At 51.6% G+C, this 10738-nt stretch overlaps 1 protein-coding gene across 1 annotated transcript in view; it reads right to left on the minus strand.

Annotated features, from left to right (window-relative positions):
* The window catches only part of LRRC23 (leucine rich repeat containing 23), a 49912-nt gene extending 40040 nt beyond the window's left edge, over window positions 1–9872 (minus strand). The window contains exon 1 of the mRNA XM_085619843.1: window positions 9778–9872. The gene's annotated coding sequence lies outside the window, so the exon portion shown is untranslated. The remainder of the gene's footprint in view (window positions 1–9777) is intronic.
* Window positions 9873–10738: the final 866 nt, after the last annotated feature.

Here is a 10738-nt window from a genome sequence, read left to right on the forward strand (position 1 = left end):
TCAGACCAGGTCATTTTCTACACTATGCCATAACATAAAGTATAACCAGAGAGATCTGGACAGGGTTCCCCAAACTGCCCTGGTCGCCAGCCATGTTGGATGCCTTGCTCCAGCTGGGCCATGCTGCACATGGTGTGTCGGTGTTATACCACGTACTGAAACATTACAGGTGCATGCAGCCCTATAGGGAACAAAGAGTGTGGCATAGTGAACTGATGCCCCCGTTACCAGCTAAGGAATGGGAACAGGCTTGGGTAGGTTCATAATATCTCCTACAATGCTAGGTTCAAGCTGGTGCATTTTATTACACACCACACATATCTGACACCTGCACAGCTACATAGAATCTTTCTGGACAGGCCCTTAAAGTGTCTGATAGTGGGTGGAGGGAGGGAGGCTGACTTCCTCCATATGGTCTAAGGCTGTTCCCTGCTTGGGAAATACTGGCAGGGGGTGTAGATAAAATGCATGATGTGGTGAAGCTACACATTGAGAGAACTGTATGCCCTTATCTCTGAAATTTAATTCTGAAACCTTGAAACTCTAGACTACAACATAAATTGGCATCACTCACTCAGTGGACCCGACTGAGGCTTACAGCATTGGATGCTTCGAATAAAGATGTTCTGGAATGGGCCACGGATGAAGAAATGCACATGAAAATTGTCAAGACTGATGAATGAGCAGCCAAAGTCTTGTATGATTGGTCTACGTAGCTAATGTGTTGGGCAGGGGTAAAGAGGGGATAAGCGGGAAAGTATAACTAGTTGGAAAAAAAAGAGACTTGTATGTGCACAGTTTAGAAATGTAGGCAGCAGTCGGGTTTAGTATTTTGGTATGTTTTGTAGCTCTCCTGTCAGTTAACTATTTGTGAGATAGTTGTGCCCTAGTTAAAAGGAAAACTTAGCTTATAATGTTACAGGACTCCTTGGCTTTGAAGGTACGTGTGGCCTTTTTGCCCGAGATCCTGTCATCTTTTCATTTGGATCAAGAGGTGTCACTTCTCTCCTTTTTACCCTGAGCTGGATAACTTCTGAGGATGTATTAATCCAGTCCTTCGATATTGTGTCTATGGTTTGTCTGCTTTGGCGTAATTAGAAGAGTAATTTGAAGAGTCAAGAATCCCTCCATTCCACTTGGGCGCGGGCACTCTCACAACATGCATCAAGGCGTGAGTTGAAAGGCACCACTGGTACAATGGAGATAAACCAGCAGTACTAGAGATAAGGATCCTGTAGCAGATAGTGCAGGGGGATATGTAACATTAAGGTATCACAGATTAGCTAGCCTAAGACACCTCTGGGGCACATAACCTATATAAATAGGAGCAACAATATGTATTCAGGGAGGAGGAGCCTAGCGCGCACCCAAGATGGCCGCGTAGGTGCGAGGCTCCCGAGGACCTCCGCGACCTCCTGCATAAATCCTGACCGAATCCTGTCCTAGATGAGGGGACTGTGTTTGTGAACCCGAGTTGAGGTGACGCCCGTTTTCCGTTTTCAATTCGGACCTCGGACACCGGCGGGAGCACCGATTAAGGTTTGCGGCCTTCTCCACACCGGCCCCCCGTACTGGAGTTGTGGGGCGATCCGGCGACAAAGTGAATAACAGCGGCGGGCAAGGCTGGGCGACTCGCGCACCCCGCACTTTCACTTTCGCTTTTGCGCCCTCCTTGCTGCCAGGCGAGGTAGGGTCGCGAGGCGGTGTGCGGTGGTGTGGCCTCGTTGGGGTGCCCTGCCGGCCCGCCGGCTGCGGTCCGTCCTGCGGAGCGGTGGTCGCCCCCCCCCAGAGCCCTTGAACGGGATTGTCTACCCCCTTTTTGAGGAGATTGGCTCGATTTGGGGACCGCGACCATGGCCACAAAACAAGATGGCGACCGGGCTAAGGTGAAGTCGACCCGTCGTGGCGCGGCCCATCAATCCAACAACATGGACCGCTACACCCTCCAGAAGGGATCTCCAGAGGCGCTGCGTAGGTCCCCTACGGGCCCGACTGATGCTCCTGCTCTGCCCACGGACCTGACCCTCCGAGACGTCATGGGCGCCATCGCCGAGATGAAGGCCTCGGTGGACCAGCGCTTTGACACTCTGGCGCAGAAGATCTACTCGGTCCTCGTGGACGTGGGCCTCGTGAGAGCCGATCTGTCAAAACAAATGACCGGGTCGATTCTTTGGCCCACTCTACCTCGGGCCTCACATCTGACGTGGCGGCCCTCCAACAGGAGGTGCGCAGGCTTGGCCAGGCGAGCGCCCTGATGCATCGTCGACTGGAGGATTCCGAGGGTCGGGCCCGGAGAAACAACGTCCGCATTATCGGGGTGCCGGAGGGACGCGAGGCAGAGGCAGCGGATCTGTTTGTGGAGGACTTGGTCCTCACCCATCTCCAGCCTCGGGGGCTGAGTAAATTCTTTGCAGTGGAACGTGCCCACAGGGTCCCCGGGGGTAGGCCTAAGGCCGGAGCCCCTCCGAGGCCTCTCATCGCCCGGATTTTCAATTTTCGGGACAGGGACGCTATCCTGCAGACTTCCAGGCTACAAGGGCCGGTCAGACTTGACAATATGGATATAAATTTCTATCCTGACTTTACTCCGGCGGTCCAAAAGCAGAGACTGAGCTTTCTCGGTGTCAAACGTCGCCTACGGGACCTGAATCTCAAATATGCGATGCTTTTTCCGGCTAAGCTGAGGGTGGAGGTGGATGGCCGCACGCACACTTTTTTGATCGTCCCGAGGCGGCCGGGGACTGGCTGGACACTTTGCCCGGAGATCGGGGCCGGGGGGGCGGGGGGGGAGCGGTTGGTGGGGAGGGCCCGCCGGATCAGGACTGAGGGACTAATGGTAGGCCTTGCTCTGGACTGTGTTATTGTCACCATTGACTGTTAGGGTAAGTTCCCCTCCTGTGGGGGTCGTGTGGGGTCTCTTGGGGGATCTCCCTCCTCCTCTGGGGGACTAGTTAGTTTTCTTTCTCTGGGGCGACAGGCACACTGCACTTTGGGGGGGCTGTTTGGGCTCATGCAGGGGTGCAGGGTGGGGGGAGTTCTGTTGGGATGGGTGGGTTGGGGTGGGGTGTGGTTCGTTTCTACCGCAAGGCAAACCCTTCATTGTATTGGTGTTTTTGAGATGCTCTCGGGGGGACAAATGATGGCTTCTGTATGTGATGGGGGGTAGGGACCTGACTTTGTTGTCCTGGAACGTTAACGGACTGGGTGATAGGATTAAGCGGGGTGTGGTCCTGCAATATCTGAAACGGATTTCGCCTGATGTGGTCTTTTTGCAGGAGACACACCTCATTGGTAACTCCTTTTGTGCCATGAATCGACGTGGCTATCGTTTGGTGGCCCACTCGGGCTTCACATCAGGCTCACGAGGGGTGGGCATTATGGTCAAGACCTCGCTCCCGCTAGAAATAGACGAGGTGCGCCATGATGAGAGGGGACGCTACACTGTCTTGGTGGGGAGAATGGAGGGCAAAGTAGTCGTCTTTGTCTCAGTGTACGTCCCACCGGGGTTACAGTCCACCACCTTTGCGGACCTGGGACGCCTCCTGCTTGACCTTCCGGGGGGGCTTCTGGTGGTTGGGGGGGACTTCAATGCGGTGGCCTCTGGGACTACGGATCGCTATCCCCCTAGGGACCTCCCCCGGGCACAAGCGTGGCTGTCTGGCCTTTTGGACACACTGGGATTGGTGGACTGTTGGCGTCTAAAGCATCCCACTCAGCTGCAATACACCTTCCATTCGGGGGCCCATGGTAGCCTTTCGCGGCTTGATCATGTCCTTGTCCCTGCGGCCTATGCCGGGAGAGTGGGGGAGGTGCGCCATCTGGCGCGGGGTATTTCAGATCATTCCCCACTCCTGTTGCACTTTGATGTCTTCCCGAGGGGGGAGGGCAGGGTAGCTCCAATCAATGCCTGGTACCTGCGCGACCCCACTATTCGTGCTGACTTGATTAAATCCTTGCAACGGTATTTTGAGGAGAATGTGGGGTCTGTCCCGTCGGCCATCTCCCTGTGGGAGGCTTTCAAGACAGTGCTTAGAGGGGAGGCCCTCTCCTTTATTTCCCATGCCCGGAGGCGCGCACAGGAGGAGGTGACCCGGGTGGAGGCCGAAATTACTGAACTGGAGGGTGATCTGGGGAGTGGGGTGACTGACGCTGCGCTGCACGTTCTACACCTTAAGCAGGCGGCCTATAGGTCCCTCGTCACGGAGGCGGCCAGGGGCCTCAGCAGAGAGCAACAGGGGCGATTGTATGATGTGGGTGATAAGGCTGGCAAGTTGATTGCGTGGTTGGATAAGAAGGAGAGAGCTAGTCGTGTGGTCCCGCTGATTGAGAGAATGGATGGTGTGCGTGTTACTGAGCCGGAAGACATTGTCTCTTGCTTCGCGGATTATTTCCGCGAGGTATATTCCCCGGTTTCTCCCTGCCCGGAGGAGGATTCCCATGCCCTGCTGCGTGACATCGCGCTGCCCTCCCTCTCAATGGAGGACAGGGAGTTGATGGATGCCGCCCCCACCTCGGACGAAATTGCCCTCGCCATCCGCTCGGTCGCTTCTGGCAAGGCCATGGGCCCGAACGGCATTCCTATCGAGTTGTATAAACTGCGACCGGATGTACTGGCACCCCACCTCCGCGCAATGTTCCTTGCGGCCCACTCGCGGGGCTCCCTCCCGCCGGACCAGCGTCTGGCTACCATCGTGGTTATCCACAAGGAGGGGAGACCGCGAGACCGGGTTACATCCTACCGGCCTATCTCGCTCTTGAACGCGGAGCCTAAAATCCTCGCCAAGGTGCTCGCCAACCGGCTGGTCGGCGTGGTGGGCGATTTGGTCCACCAAGACCAGTCCGGCTTTATTCCCCATCGCAATACGGCCCTTAATCTGCGGCGCTTGCACGGGGTGCTCGCGCGTGTTCCGTTCGTGCGGGAGCCGGCCATCTTGGCGTCCTTGGACGCCACCATGGCGTTCGACACGCTTGAATGGCCCTACATCTGGGCGATGCTGGCGAAATTTGGATTTGGCCCGGGATTCATCAGTTGGGTCAAATTGTTGTACTCGGACCCATTGGCACAGGTGGTGGTGAATGGTCGAGTCTCGGCCCCATTCGTGCTGGGACGGGGCACGCGACAGGGTTGTCCCCTGTCGCCGCTCCTTTTTGCACTGGCCTTGGAACCCTTGGCGGAGTGGCTGCGGTGGCACCCTTCTATCCGAGGTCTCCGTTGGACCCCCGAGTATGAGGACCGCGTGTCCCTCTACGCTGATGATATCCTTTTGTACTTAGCCTCCCCGCGCAAATCACTGATTGTCCTGGTCGATGTTCTGCGCTCCTTTGGCCGTAATTCAGGCCTTGTCATCAACTGGGCTAAATCCTGTGTCTATGTGCTTTCCGGGGAGGCTCCTGTCCTCCCTCGGGGCTGTCCGATCCAGATTGCCTCGCAGGGATTTCGATACCTGGGGGTCTATATTACGCTGGACCCGGTGGCCCGCTACGAGCGAAATTTGCTTCCCCCCTCCAGCGCTTGAAGGAGGACGTCGCGCGCTGGCGGCGCTTGCCGCTTTCGCCGCTCGGCCGGGCGGCATTGTTCAAGATGATGTCATTGCCGCGCTTTCTGTACGCTCTCCAGAACACTATGGACTTGGTCCCGGCGCGCTACTTCCGTGAGGTGGAAAGCTTACAGCGCCGTCTGTTTTGGGACGGGGGGCCGCGTATAGCCCTGGCAAAATTGACGCTCCCGTGGTACGACGGAGGGATTGCCCTCCCGGATATTAAGCGGTATTACTGGGCCTCCCAGTTAGCTGCAATTAATCACGGCTTCTATGGGCCCGCCCTAAACCCGGCATTTGAAATGGACAAAATGCTCCTGCCCGGTGGCGACTACAATCGAGCGCTCTACACTAGCGTGCCCGATTCCCGCTTGACGGGACCCACGCGTGTCATGGTGCGAGTATGGCACGCGGCTAATGCAGCTATGGGATGGAAGGACCGTTTGACCCGGGCGTCACCGTTGTATGCGTCGGAGAGGCTGGGCTCTTTGTGGACCTCGAAGGGCTTCAAGAGGTGGGACATGATAGGCATCAGTACAGTGGGAGATCTCTGGACGAGGGGAGGATTCAAAACATTCGAGACGCTGCAGGCGGAGTTTCAGCTGCAGGGCAGTGAATACTTTCGCTACCTGCAGGTCCGTCACGCACTGGGTTCCGTCTTCCCAGATGTGGCCTCCATCCCGGAGTCCTCCCCCCTGGAGGATAGAGTGCTAGATGGCCACGTTCCGGACAGCACGATCTCCCTCATTTACAAGAAATTGATAAATGACCGCTCGGGCTTACTGACTGGCCTCCGCGAAGCTTGGGTTGCCGATGGGCTGGAGTTGGACGACGAGGACTGGATTTCCGCGGTGGCCTCTCCGAAGGAGGTGGCCATCCCGGCTCGCCTTCGCTTCGTCCAGCTTAAGATACTCCACCGGGTGTATATGACGGGGCCAAGGCTTCTGCGTATGGGCTATGCCGAGGATGGATTGTGTAAGCGTGGGTGTGGTGCTTTGGAGACTTTTTTGCACATTCTGTGGGAATGTCCGGGGGTGGAGCGATTCTGGCGTGGTGTGCATGAGGTCCTGCGAGCGGTTACACATGTCGCGCTGTTGCCTGAAGCGAGGAGATGCTTGCTGAATGTGTGGGAACCGACCGATTACTCGGTTCCGCAGACGCGATGGGTGACTCTGGGATATATGATAGCTAAACGTGACATTGCTCAACTGTGGGGATCCCAGAGGCCCCCGGCGGTGTCGGCCTGGAAAGAACACATGGATTGGTGCATGTTCCGAGAAAAGGTGGTGTATGTGGCGCGGGGTAAGCCTGGGGCATGGGTGAAGATATGGGGCCCCTGGAACGCCTACCGCAGGGGTATTTGCGAGCCGCCGTTGTTGCCTCCCGCTTCACCAGCTCCATCCCCCTAGTTGACCCCCTCCCTCAGCCCCGGGCACATTGTTCTCCCAGTCCCGGATCTGTTTCCCTTTCCCTCTCTGGATTTCTTTGGATGGTTGGGGTCCCCCACTTGAGGAGCACGTGTCGTCATTTTCGATCGCGGGTTGCCTTGCGGGTGTGGTTTTATGTTGTTGTGTTGTATAAAACGAAACCGTGTTGTGGGCTCAGAGTCATGTGGCCCACGTTGTTGATACCTCATGCTTTATCGTCTCTGCAAAGCCAAGTGCCTCATTGTATGTATGTCATTTGCTTCTGTCACTTTAGCGGCCGGCCGGAAGGTTGTAGGCCCATACCTGTATATATTTGAGATTGCAATAAACGGTTTCAAAAAAAAAAAACAAAAAAAAAAACAATATGTATTCAGAATATAGCACTGTACCTCATAGTACATTCTGGATCACAACATAAAAAGTATGTTGGCAGAGTGCAAGGTGGGATGTGGGCAAGCCTGGGAGTCAATGAGTGTCATCTCCTTGTGTTTGCTTTGTTCGCCCCAAGTTGGCAGGGTATGCCCAGACATGGGTCCCTTACTCACTTTGCCACTGGATTCACGCTAGCCTGGCAGAAGAGGGCAAATTATCTCCTTGTGTTTGCTTTGTCAGCAGTGATGCTTCGTTAAAGAGGATCCAAACTCACAGAGCAGATGGAAACCAATACCAGAGAAGAAACTTGTGTTGCATCACAGCGAGGAAACAAAATCCCAGACTGATATGTAAATTTGATTTCTCAAGGGTGAGAGTGCTGTTGGTCCAGCGTGGGAAAGGATGTGTGAGAGAGGGTGCTCAAGGGAATGGTCTCAAAAGAGAGCTTAAGGCATAACATCACAAGGATGCTGGAGTGCCCCCTCGCTTTCCACACAACCATTGTTAGGTAAGGAGGCTCCCTTGGTTACTGATACTGCCATCCAGTACAGTATCTCATTGTGATCATGATAGTGTGTTCAGAGAGCAGCCAATAAATAGCCTGATCCATTTCTGGAGGGAGGGAAGGTGGTTGACTTAGGGTCTGAGAAGAAACAAACCAATTGGGAGTCCCAGTGCCAGATATTTGCAGGTTGGCAACCTGGGTATCTGTACAGTTTCATCTGTAAAATCTCGTGGCTCTTTGAATTTTCATTGTTAGCATGATTAAAACACTTGAGGAACAGAGTTTACCTGCATATAATTTACAGTCTGATGTACAAAAACATTTTTCAGTTGCAAACATTGGAATTCAGAAAATCACAGAATTGTGACTGCAAAATTGAGTTCTCAAATGTAGTAAGTCAATTTTGCGATTCGAAGAGCTGTGCCAATTGGATTTGCAACACATTCTAAACTGCAATTAGAGGTGCATTCACTTCTAATTTAAATTTGCAGTGAGATGTATCAATGATTTTTTTGAGCAATTGCGGTCGCAAACACTTGATTAGCTGCCAACTACTCAGAAGAGGAAGTATCCCATTTGCAAAGGGGAAGCTGTCCCTGTTGCACAGCTTTCCCTTTAAGAGCTGTGTAGCTTCGGATGATAAGGCAGTGGTCCAAATTCTCCAGTTGCAGGGGATTTGATGCCTTCTTGTGACTGGCAGGTCTTTCTGCCAAATCCCTGCTACTGAAGATTTTGCAACATGACCTATAAATACATCGTTCACATTGCAAAAATACACAGTGGTCGGAGCAGACTGTCAATGCATTCGGCCTTTACTGATTTACTACCCTTCCATTCATTTATTGTTAGAGAACCGGACACTGAGCCTGGGCCTTTAGCGAAAGAAACTTTATAGTGCATCTGTTTCTCTCCAGCCTTGCAATTTCAACAGGGTAAAAAACTGCCCATAAACATCAATCGTCCAGTTGTCAAGGGACATGCAATCAAAGTGTCAACCCAGCCCCGTGTAATCTTTTCAAGTAACTACAACTATGGATGTTCCCTAAACACTAATCTGGGGCAACCAGAGTCGACCACAGAAGATTACTGATTCACTGCCCTAATTTGGGGGGTGGAGAGATGGGGAAATGTTGTAATGCAGTGTCTGAGTTAGCATCTATAGGCAGATAACACTGGGATTCACAATATGTGATTTATTTCACAACAAGTAAAAAATACAATCTGCTATTGTTAAACAAATGTACAGATAGGTTTGACAGAAAACATAATAAAAATAAGTTCAAAATCAAAGTATAAACAGAAGTTTGAGATTGTGTTGTTATTAGATCTGGCTTCACATTACAGCTGTCCAATGGTCCTAAACGGACCTAAACCTATTGATTCTTTAAAGTATACATAGAGAGGACTGTTGCCCGAACCTGAGGACTTTGTCTTTCTCACAACATGCTATTGGCTGTTTGATAGATCCTGGGAAGTGCTTCCATGGGAAGGCATGATGGATTATTTTACATCTGAAATGTACAGCCAAATCAGGACACTGTTTATCCCATTCAGTTCTTTTCCTCCTATATGCTTTTTATACAGAAACCAATACATTTTAGCTACGTTTTCCCTAGTGAAAAGCCAAATATCTGGCACGTGCTAAACGGCGTAACTCGAAACTTATTTTTATTTTAACCACTGCTGTAAATTGAAGGGGGTCATGTGAAGAGCTGGGTAGAAATATGGCGTATAATAACGCAGACGGTATGCTAGAGTGCACTGTTTTTAGATCCCGATTGTCACTGCTGATTTAAATATGTTTACAAGTTTTCAGCGTTTTATTTTATTATATATTTTTTTAAATTTACTGCATTGCCCATTCATGGCCTGAGCTGTAACTCCGCGACACAATACCCATAAATAATCTACAGAAACTGCATAATTGTGCACTAACCTGAGCCCCCTCTCTCTCTCTCCCAGCAGGATCTTGCTTGTTTGACGGTTGGCAAGGCAACGCAGCCGCTTACGTCACTACACCGGCAATTGGTAACGCGCACCCTGTAGCGCACTGACGTACTACGGCGGCCTCGTCTGTATTTTAACACGCATGCGCAAGTCTCAGAGGCCGTTCCATCGTTTAAGATTCCCGAGTAGTAGTCGTTAGTGAGTGTCTTTGAAATAAAATATTTCAAAGGGGTTTCTGTTTGAAAGCCTTAAATCATTTGTGAAAACAGCTCAGGATACTTTTTTATTCTGGAATATGGCAATACAGTTTTAATTGTGATATATTGTATTTCGCATGACACGTTTTGATTTTTTTCTTTTTTTTTTTGCAGCTTTATGTAGCGCGAACTCGACCTGAAAGTATCAGAGCGCTTTACATGATCCCCAGTTGCATTACAGACGAACACGTTTCTTTCTAGGCTCGCAGAGATTAAGTGATTTGCTCTGATTGGAACCTCGTTCCTCAGCTTCAAAGTCGGCCACTCGATGTTAAGCCACATCTTGTGATACTTTTTGCTAGAGTTTATCTGCATAGCCATTTATCTTTAATAGTACTGTCCTGAAGTTTTTAATGTCAAAACAGTAGGAGAAAACGTGGCTTAAGGTTGAGTGTGATATTTTTCTCAAAAACATATTCACTTTTTTTTTTTGTTGCATCTTTTATATAGCGCGAACTCGACCCGAAGGTATTGGAGCGCAGTACATGAGCACCGTATTTACATTACATATTCAGGCACGGGGAGATTAAGTGATTTGCCCAGAATCAAAGGATGTGGACGCGACCCCGAGGCTCGAACCCTGGTTTCCAGCACCAAAGTCGGCAGTCTAGCCGACGGACTTAGATGCCAAATGTCCAGTTTTGGCCGGGACAGTACCGGCAACTTGGAGACTTTCCCGTGTAATTCACTCTC

The sequence above is a fragment of the Triturus cristatus genome, chromosome 7 (genome assembly GCF_964204655.1).
Source record: "Triturus cristatus chromosome 7, aTriCri1.1, whole genome shotgun sequence".
In the NCBI taxonomy this organism is placed as follows: Eukaryota; Metazoa; Chordata; class Amphibia; order Caudata; family Salamandridae; genus Triturus; species Triturus cristatus.